Here is an 11,663-nt window from a genome sequence, read left to right on the forward strand (position 1 = left end):
CGGACTGCTTCTAAGGTGGTGCACCACCCCGGAATGTGGGCCGATTTTTGTCAATATTTTTTGACTGGTGCAATTTATTCTCTGCCGAGATACATAGCCAGTAGCCCTCAAGGTGGGTATCGGTCTAAAACCCGAGATGCCCATGAAGGATGACATAAGAACGTTGATCCCCGTAGCTGCTGAGACTCAAGTTGATTTGTAAAATCGGTCTGAGGATCAAGTCCTAGCTTGGCAGAATACTTCGGGACACAAAAAGCGGCATGCTCAGTCCTCAAGACTCAGGTTGGGTGCGGCCGATCAACCTGAGGATCAAAATCTCCTCGGAAACTGTATTGCACTTAAAATTTTCTGCATAGAACAGGCAATGCAGTAGCCCCCGAGGCACTGGTCGGGTGGCAACACTAGATCAGGGTATTGATGTGCCCCTTTAATGTTTGTAAACAATAAACCCGAAGCCCAGTATCCCCCGAGCCTTAATGCGGGCACGGGAGGCCGAATTAAGGATCGATATCCATAGTAAAATCACAAATTATGTGTAATGACTCTATGTATCTAAGTACTTTACATCATTAATGCTCGGATCCGTATTGTACAAAACTTTGTTGACCGACCATCAGCTTCCACCTCCTCAGCCAATAGCCGAGGAGTGTTTGTCCTACTTTATAAAGCCTTTATGAGGGCAAAGATTGACAACAAACAAGGCAATCTGGCCATACGGTTTTATAAACAAAGGTACGCAGAGAGATATGTTATATTACTATTTAACAGAAGAAATGTCTTCCAAAGAAAATAGTCCCCCTATCGGTTCCTTTCTTTGGGTTGTCATGCTAGGCATGATCATGAAACCTCAGCTCCAATGTAAGAGCAAAATATCGAGGATTTAGTTGGGAGGCCAGTTAATAGCCCCCGGTAGTGTTCGGCGACAATCGAGGTCAAGACGGAAACACTTCGGCCAATGTTATGAATGGCCCGTCATTTAATATAGTCATCGGATCGCTGACCAGTTTACACCTATTGTGACAGTCAGTTTTGGCTTTCTCCACTGAGGTGCTTGACCATGCGAGCTGGAAGCACAATCGCAGTGGTTCTCCCTTTGCACACCTAGCCGAACAAAGCGGAACGTAGGAGGCAAGCGCGGGAGCCGGGCAACCCAACTATTGACCGAAGACACAATTCGAAACTAATGCATATATAGCAATATTCGAGAATGCTTTTGCCGAATCTCTAAAGGTGTCCGGAGTTGCACTGCGAGACTTGTGCTGAAAAAACACAAATAGTTTAAAAGTGCCAAAAGCTTGGAAAACCAAAAAACGTTAGTAAAAACATGATGTCCGAACAAGATCAAGTGTTCGGTGCCAATCCGAAAATTGGACTTTAGAAAAAGAGAAAAAAAAGTGCTTCTGCCGTGCTTTGACATGACACATCCTATCTCAAGACTTCAAGCGGGTCAGCCTACGGCTTCAGTCTCCCATCCCGAAGGCGGAGTACTTCTCATTAGACCAGTTTAGAAAACTAAACTCTAGCGGTTTTGAGAGAGAAATTAGGCTCCCCGGCTAGTGACCGCACACTCGTGTCGAGAAAAGGAGTGATAAATAATAAAAACTCTGCAACGACTAAGAAGAAAAACACTTATCATAAAACTGCTCATATAAATTTAAGAGCCCCCAAGTGACTTGGGTAAAAGAATGATTGCATGTATCGAAGTATTTATATCATATCTATGTTCAACCGAACTTTAAACGCGTCTTAACCGACCGTCGGCTTCTCCCTCTTCGGTTAAGGACCAAAAAGTGTTATGTACTCCATCTGTCGAGAATATCGATGGTGTTTCCAATAACCAGGCAATCAGGCCATAAGGCTGTAACAGACAAAGCGCGCTCAGGGAACTTATGCTATATTACTGCAAAGAGTAAAAAGCATCTTCGAAGAAAATAGTACCCCCACCGATACCTTTCTTCGGTGCTCATTGTTATTATGAGACTTGTGCAATAGATTTTTTGTACTCATGAGTTCCGTTGTGTGCCGACCATGATTGAAAACAATAAGAGCACTAGCTTTCGGCTTCACCCAGTCTGAGGTCCGGCTCGGGTGACCCGATCGTGACAATCGCAGAGGTGCTCCCTTTACTCCCTAGCCGAACAATCGGGAACGTAGGGGTAAGCACAGGAGCCAGGCAACCCAGCTTGCAAATTGCTTAAGTCAATATGGTGCATATTGTGGCGTAATACACGAACAAGGAACGAAGCCGTACAAGTATAACCATATGCAAGAGGAAAAAGCTTCATGAAGGAAGCCCCCAAGTAAAAGGGGTATTTGAATTTGCACGTCACAAACAACGTTTGGACAAGGAAATTTTTACAGGCAACTTTTTCCAAAAAAGTATAATGCTTGGACAAGCCGAACACAAGTTAAAAATTTAAAAGTTTGAGCATGAAGACAACTTAGCTGGTTAATGTGTTCGGTATTGATGACGCGGTCCGAGCTTGATGTGGGACAAGGTTCCATCCCCAAGCCGGTCCCGAGGTGGCGGAGCAAAGAGCTCGGCACTCCGAAGTGGTGACATAGCACGGTCAATGCAGGACAGCAGGGTGATGCCGAAGTCCCCGGCATGGGGTAATGAAGTGTTGACGAAGCCCCCCGTCCAGCCGAGGTGTTGCCAAAGGATATAGTCCGGCTGGATCATTTTCCTGTGCACAAAAAATAGTGCAAACCGGAGGTAATAGTAATAATAATAAAAAAATAAAAAAAATTCGTTGCATAACAAATAATTTATGCAAAGTGAGTAGTAAAAGAAATATAGCCTGGCGCCGAAGTCAATGTCGATGCAGGGCGGCGGCGTGATGCGGTAAAGGCATGGCAAGGCCTGAATTCACAGGTCGGTTCGAGTTCCGGATGCGGTGTTCACCGGACTGTGTACGGAAACTGACCGAACCACCATGCGACCGTCGTTAATGCGGCCAACATTTGATAGACCTGCGTACATATGACGGACAAACCAGAGTAATAATTCATTGGGAAAAATGAACCCTAACAAGCAAAAAATACTAGGATTAATAGCACCTGGCTTATTTGTTGTAGCAATCCGAAGAAAGGTGATTCCCAAAATTGGGGCTCGATCCGCACACCTATCGCCTGATGGGCGATAAAGCAACGGTATGGCGATGCTGGCAAATGTTGGCTCGCCGAGGCAAAGACCTCGGTACAGCTAACGTGACGGAGCTGGTCGGCCAGCGACGCCGAAGTCTCCGGAGTAGGTTGATGAAGAGATGATGAAGCCCCCGGTCCAGCGATGCAGGTCATGACGTGGTCGATGCCGGCTTGATGAAGTTACCGTGTGGCGATGCAGGTGTGCCCGCTCCGTGTAATCCGTGGGGCGGCGATGTTAGTGACAAAGCGACGACGTGTCTAACGCAGGTCGGCCGCCGCGGAGTGATGTTGTCGGGCTGGTTTGACACCGGCGCGATGGTGAAGTTCGTATTGCAAGAATACTTTTAATACTACTGGGATGTGTTTGAGAATAAAACACAACACCCCATATGAAAACTTCCTTCAAAGAGGATGTCCGAGATCCCGTTCATAAAGAAGATGAATTCGGGTCGGATTCGTTCTCGCGCAGAAAACAGATCCAAAAAGTGATGCACTAATCGGAAGTTTCCTGGAGTTTGGACGGTCGGATCGAGCTGAATTTTTGGCAGGTGGTAGATATGGTAATTCCTCAGCAAATCAACGGTTGGATCCTCCAAAGGACGTCCGACCTAGATGCTGGATGCCACGCCCTAAACTCGTCCGGATTCTCATCCAGATTCAACAGGGCTCCGGTATATCAGAGATTGTCGGAGATTCCTCCATCAGAACTCGACGAAATTTTTGCAGGGTTGTTGTAGACTTAATTCCGCATAATTCCACTGAAGTAATCATTTAAGCGACACTCGAGGAGGCGGTGGCGGTGGATACAAGTTTGCTGTCTAGAAAAACAGCACAGTCGTGTGAGGGCAATGTTGATGTTGAGCCCCCGAGCTCCATGGATGACTCCTCCATGATCTTGATAGAGATCGGAGTTGGTGTTGATGAAGGGCCTCATCCGAACATGATGATCGGAGGTAGCGCACAGTCCTTGGTCGAACCAAGGTGACCAGTCGAGCTGGTGACGAAGAAGCCGACGTCGCAGTTGACCTGCAGTCGAGCCATTGATCCTTTCGCCGATCACACAGCAGAACTCTCAATGAAAGCACCAATGTCGGTGTCAAAAACGGCGGATCTCGAGTAGGGGTCCCAAGCAGTGCGTCTTAGGATCAATGGTAACAAGAGACAAGGGACATGATGTTTTGCCCAGGTTCGGGCCCTCTTGATGGAGGTAAAACCCTACGTCCTGCTTGATTGATATTAATGATGTGGGTATTACAAGAATAGATCTACCACGAGATCAAGGAGGCTAAACCCTAGAAGCTAACCTATGGTATGATTGTTGTTGTATATATCTATCGACTAGCCTGGCCCCGGTTTATATAATGCACCAGAGGCCCAGGATAACAAGAGTCCTAGCCGAATACGCCGGTGGGGGAGGAGTCCTTATCTTGATTGCCAAGTCTTGTGGATTCTTCCTTGTATGCGACAGCTGTCCGGACTGACCCGTGAGTATTCGGCCATGGGGATCCTCGGCCCAATCCACCTGATCGGGAGACGACATGGTGAGTACCCCCTAGTCCAGGACACCGTCACAAAGTATTACGCACATGCTCCTAGGGGGATAGATTGGTAGGAAAAGACCATCGCTCGTCCCCGACCGCCACTCATAAGGAAGACAATCAATAAATAAAATCATGCTCCGAGTTCATCACATAATGGTTCACCATACGTGCATGCTACGGGAATCACAAACTTCAACATAAGTATTCTTTGAATTCACGACTACTTAACTAGTATGACTCTAATATCACCATCTTTATATCTCAAAACAATTATCAAGCATCAAACTTATCTTAGTATTCAACGCACTCAAAAGAAAGTTTCACATATCTTGAACACCAAGTATATTAACATTAAGTGAATTACCATGCTATTAATGACTCTCAAAATAATCTAAGTGAAGCATGAGAGATCAATAGTTTCTTTAAAACAAATCCACCACTGTGCTCTAAAAGTTATAAGTGAAGCACTAGAGCAAAAATTATCATGCTCAAAAGATATAAGTGAAGCACATAGAGTATTCTAACAAATTCCAATTCATGTATGGATCTCTCAAAAGGTGTGTACAGCAAGGATGATTATGGTAAACTAACAAGCAAAGACGCAAATAATACAAGACGCTCCAAGCAAACACATATCATGTGGTGAATAAAAATATAGCTCCAAGTAAATTACCGATGGAAGTGGACGAAAGAGGGGATGCCTTCCGGGGCATCCCCGAGCTTTGACTTTTTGGTGTCCTTGGATTATCTTGGGGGTGCCATGGGCATCCCCAATCTTAGTCTCTTGCCACTCCTTGTTCCATAATCCATCAAAAGAATTCACCCAAAACTTGAAAACTTCACAACACAAAACTCAACAGAAATCTCGTGAGCTCCGTTAGAGAAAGAAAACAAAGAACTACTTAAGGTACTGTAATGAACTCATTCTTTATTTATATTGGTGTTAAACCTAATGTATTCCAACTTCTCTATGAATTATAAACTATTTTACTAGCCATAGATTCATCAAAATAAGCAAACAACACCCGTAAAACAGAATCTGTCAAAAACAGAACAGTCTGAAGCAATCTGTAACTAACACAAACTTCTGGAACTATAAAAATTCTACCAAAATAGAAAGTCCTGTACAATTTGTTTATTGAACAGCATAAAAAAGAATCAACGCAAAATCACGTTCCTGTGATTTAACAAAATTATATTCGTGCGTGCAAAGTTTCTGTTTTCAGCAGAATCAAATCAACTATCATCGTAGGTTATCCTATAGGTTCTACTTGGCACAAACACTAATTAAAAGATAAAACCACATCCAAACAGAGTCTAGATGGATTATTTATTCCTAAACAGAAGCAAAAACAAAAAACACAAAAATAAAATTGGGTTGCCTCCCAACAAGCGCTATCGTTTAATGCCCCTAGCTAGGCATAAAAGCAAGGATAGATCTAGGTATTGCCATCTTTGGTAGGCAATCCATAAGTGGCTCTCATGATAGATTCATAAGGTAATTTTATTTTATTTCTAGGAAAGTGTTCCATGCCCTTATTTAAGGGAAATTGGAATCGAATATTCCCTTCCTTCATATCAATAATTGCACCAATCGTTCTAAGGAAGGGTCTACCAAGAATAATAGGACATGAAGGATTGCAATCTATATCAAGAACGATAAAATCTACGGGCACATAATTCCTATTTTCAACAATAAGAACATCATTAATTCTTCCCATAGGCTTTTTAATAGTGCAATCTGCAAGATGCAAGTTTAGAGAGCAATCATCAAAGTCACGGAAATCTAGCAAATCACATAAAGTTTTGGAAATAGTAGAGACACTAGCTCCCAAATCACACAAAGCATGAAACTCATAATCTTTGATTTTAATTTTAATAGTAGGTTCCCACTCATCATAGAGTTTTCTAGGGATAGAAACTTTCAACTCAAGTTTTTCTTCATAAGATTGCATCAAGGCATCAACAATGTGTTCGGTAAAGGCCTTATTTTGACTATAAGCATGAGGAGAATCTAGCACGGATTGCAACAAGGAAATACAACCAATCAAAGAGCAATTTTAATAATTAAATTCCTTGAGATCCAAAATAGTGGGTTTAGCAACATCTCGGTTTTTATTTATTTCAATCCCACTTTCATCAATTTCATCATCCAGATCTAGAAACTCCGAATTCTTAAAACGCCTTCTAGGTAAAGGAAGATCATAATCAGTTTCATCAAGATTCATATTGCAAAACAAAGATTTGATATGGGACACATCAATAACTTTTAGATCTTCATCTTGATTTTCATAGGAAATGGAAGAACACGCTTTAATGAAGGCATCTTTGGAAGCACGCATCCTAGCGGTTCTTTCCTTGCACTCATTAATGGAAATTCTCATGGCTTTGAGAGACTCATTGATATCATGCTTAGGAGGAATAGATCTAAGCTTTAAATAATCAATCTCAACAGAAATTCTATCAACGTTCCTAGCCAAATCATCAACTTTAAGTAATTTCTCTTCAAGCAAAGTATTAAAATTCTTTTGTGAATTCATAAACTCTTTAACACTACTCTCAAATTCAGAGGGCATCTTATTAAAATTTCCATAAGAGTTGTTGTAGGAGTTTCCATAATTATTAGAAGGATTACTAGGATAAGGCCTAGGATTAAAATTCCCTCTATACACGTTGTTTCCAAAACTATTCCTACCAACAAAATTCACATCCATAGATTCATTATTATTCTCAAGCAAGGTAGACAAAGGCATATCATTGGGATCAAGAGGAGTATTTTTAGGAGCAAACATCTTCACAAGTTCATCCATCTTTTCACTCAAAACATTGATTTCTTCTATAGCATGCACTTTTTTACTAGAAGATCTTTCGGTGTGCCATTGAGAATAATTAGCCATAATATTATCAAGCAATTTGGTAGCATCTCCTAACGTAATTTCCATAAACGTGCCTCCCGCGGCCGAATCTAAAAGATTTCTAGAAGCAAAATTAAATCCGGCATAAAAATTTCGTATGATCATCCATAAATTCAAACCATGAGTAGGGCAATTGCGAAGCATCAATTTCATTCTTTCCAAAGATTGGGCAACATGCTCATGATCAAGTTGTTTAAAATTCATGATATCGTTCCTAAGAGTGATGATCTTAGCGGGAGGAAAATACTTAGAGATAAAATCATCTTTGCACTTGTTCCAAGAATCAATACTATTTTTAGGCAAAGACAAAAACCAAACTTTAGCACGATCTCTAAGTGAAAACGGAAATAACTTCAATTTGACAATATTGTTATCCGTATCTTTCTTCTTTTGCATATCACACAAATCAAACACACAAGCAAACAGAAAGGCAACGGGAAAAAGGCAAACGGGAAAGAGAGGAGGAGATTGGGAAATAGAGGCAAATGGCAAATAATGTAATGCGAGAGATAGGGATTGTGATGGGTACTTGGTATGGTTGACTTGCTTGCGTGAGCCTCCCTGGCAACGGCACCAGAAATTCTTCTTGCTACCTCTTGAGCACTGCGTTGGATTTCCCCGAAGAGGAGAGGATGATGCAGCAAAGTAGCATAAGTATTTCCCTCAGTTTTTTAGAACCAAGGTATCAATCCAGTAGGAGACCACGCACAAGTCCCTCGTACCTACACAAAACGATAGCTACTCGCAACCAACGTGATTAGGGGTTGTCAATCCCTTCACGGTCACTTACGAGAGTGAGATCTGATAGAGATGATAAATAATATTTTTGGTATTTTTGATAGATAGATGCAAAGTGAAAAGTAAAAGCCAAAGTAAAAACAAAGCAAGTAAATAAAGCGATAGAGATTGATATAATGAGAAGAGACCCGGGGGCCATAGGTTTCACTAGTGGCTTCTCTCAAGAGCATAGATATTCTACGATGGGTGAACAAATTACTGTTGAGCAATTGACAGAATTGAGCATAGGTATGAGTATATCTAGGTAATGATCATGTATATAGGCATCACGTCCGTAGATCGAAACGATTCTGCATCTACTACTATTACTCCACTCATCGACCGCTATCCAGCATGCATCTAGAGTATTAAGTTAAAAACAGAGTAATGCCTTAAGCAAGATGACATGATGTAGAGGGATAAATTCATGCAATATGATAAAAAACCCATCTTGTTATCCTTGATGGCAACAATACAATACGTGCCTTGCAACCCTTTCTGTCACTAGGTAAGGACACCGCAAGATTGAACCCAAAGCTAAGCACTTCTCCCATTGCAAGAACTACCAATCTAGTTGGCCAAACCAAAAAGGATAATTCAAAGAGACTTGCAAAGATAACTCAATCATACATAAAAGAATTCAGAGAAGATTCAAATATTTCTATAGATAATACTGGATCATAAACCCACAATTCATCGGTCTCAACAAACACACCGCAAAAAGAAGATTACATCGAATAGATCTCCACGAGAGAGGAGGAGAACATTGTATTGAGATCCAAAAAGAGAGAAGAAGCCATCTAGCTACTAGCTATGGACCCGAAGGTCTGAAGTAAACTACTCACACTTCATCGGAGGGGCTATGGTGTTGATGTAGAAGCCCTCCATGGTGGATGCCCCCTCCGGCGGACCTCCGGAACAGGCCCCAAGATGGGATCTCATGGATATAGAAGGTTGCGGCGGTGGAATTAGGTTTTTGGCTCCTGTTCTGATCGTTTGAGGATACGTAGGTATATATAGGAGGAAGGAGTACATCGGTGGAGCAACAGGGGGCCCACGAGGTAGGGGGGCGCGCCCAGGGGGGCGACCTACACCCTCGTGACCGCCTCTGGCACTTCTTGGAGTAGGGTCCAAGTCTCCTGGATCACGTTCGGTGAGAAAATCACGTTCTCGAAGGTTTCATTCCGTTTGGACTCCGTTTGATATTCGGTTTCTTCAAATCACTGAAATAGGCAAAAAAATAACAATCCTAGGCTGGGCCTCTGGTTAATAGGTTAGTCCCAAAAATAATATAAAAGTGGAAAATAAGCCCAATATAGTCCAAAACAGTAGATAAAGTAGCATGGAGCAATCAAAAATTATAGATACGTTGGAGATGTATCACTAGTGCAGCTCTTGGAATTGGCCGTGAGGGCTTTGCTGAGCTAGGCTGTGAGGGCATTGCAGATGAGCTTGGTTGTGAGGACATTGGTGCAGAAGGCTTGGGCTTGTGTGCGGGTGACGGTGTCCTGGACTAGGGGGTACTCACCATGTCATCTCCCGATCTGTTAGATTGGGCCGAGGACCCCCATGGCCGTATACTCATGGGCCAGTCCGGACAGCTGCCGCATACAAGGAAGATTCCGCAAGACTTGGCGATCAAGACAAGGACTCCTCCCCCACCGGCGTATTCGGCCAGGACTCTTGTTATCCTAGGCCTCTGGTGCATTATATAAACCGAGGCCAGGCTAGTCGATAGAGATATACAACAATCATACCATAGGCTAGCTTCTAGGGTTTAGCCTCTCTGATCTCGTGGTAGATCTACTCTTGTACTACCCATATCATCAATATTAATCAAGCAGGAGTAGGGTTTTACCTCCATCGAGAGGGTCCGAACCTGGGTAAAAACATCGTGTCCCTTGTCTCTTGTTACCATCCACCTAGATGCACAGTTTGGGACCCCCTACCCGAGATCCGCCGGTTTTGACACCGACATTGGTGCTTTCATTGAGAGCTCCGCTGTGTGTTCGGCAAAAGGTCGATGGCTCGCCTGTAGATCAACTGCAACTTCGGCATCTTTGTCACCAGCTCGACTGGTCACCTTGGTTCGACCAAGGACTGCGCCCTACCTCCGATCGTCATGTTCGGATGAGGGCCTTCATCAACATCAGCTCCGATCTCTATTAAGATCATGGAGGAATCATCCAGGGAGCCCGAGGGCTCAACGTCAACATTGCCCTCGGGTGACCGTGCTGTTTTTCTGGACAGCGAACTGGTATCCGATGTCACCGCCTCCTCGAACGTCGGTTTTATGATTGCTTCAGTGGAATAGTGCAGAATTACGTCTACAACTGCCATGCTAAATCTCGTCGAGTTCCGATAGAGGAATCTCCGATAATCTACGATATACTGGAGCCCTGTCAAATCTAGACGAGAATCTAGACGAGTTTAGGGCGTGGTGTCCAGCTTCTAGCTCGGACCTCCTTTGGAAGATCCAACCGTTGATCGGCTGCGGAATTCTTGTATCTACCACCCCTCAAATTTTCAGCTCGATCCGACCGTCCGAACTCCGGGAACCTTCCGATTAGTGCATCACTTTTTGGATCTGTTTTCTGCGCGAAAACGACTCCGACCCGAGTCCGTCTTTTTTATGAACGGGATTTCGGACATCCTTTTGGAAGGAAGTTTTGTATGGGGTATTGTGTTTTGCGAACACATCCCACTAACTTTAAAATCTTTTGAACATGATCTTCAACATCATGCTGGTGTCAAACCAGTCCGGCAATATTGCTCCATGGCGGCCGACCTGCGCTAGACACGTCGTCACTTTGTTAAGCGGCGCTCAACTTCTTTGGATCATCATCTCGGCAAGCCGAACAAGAGTCCGGCATCGCGAAGGATAAATCATCACCGACATCGCCACCCCACGGATTACACGAAGCGGGCACACCTGCATCACCGCATGGTCACTTCTTCAAGCCGGCATTGACCACGTCACGACCTGCATCGGCAGGGCCGCACTGTTGCTTTTTCAAGCTGGTGTCCATCACGCCGACCTACTTCGACTTATCGACTAACACCGAGGCTTCATCATGTTAGCTGGACCGGGGGCTTCATCATCTCTTCATCAACCTACTCTGAAGACTTCGGCGTCGCTGGCCGACCAGCTCCGTCACGTTAGCTGGACCGAGGGCTTTGCCTCGGCGAGCCAACCTTTGCCAACATCGCCATGCCGTTGCTTTATCCCCCATCAGGCGATAGGTGTGCGGATCGAGTCCCAATTTTGGGAATCACCTTTCTT

This window comes from Triticum aestivum, chromosome 2B, assembly GCF_018294505.1.
Source record: "Triticum aestivum cultivar Chinese Spring chromosome 2B, IWGSC CS RefSeq v2.1, whole genome shotgun sequence".
NCBI classification, from domain to species: Eukaryota; Viridiplantae; Streptophyta; class Magnoliopsida; order Poales; family Poaceae; genus Triticum; species Triticum aestivum.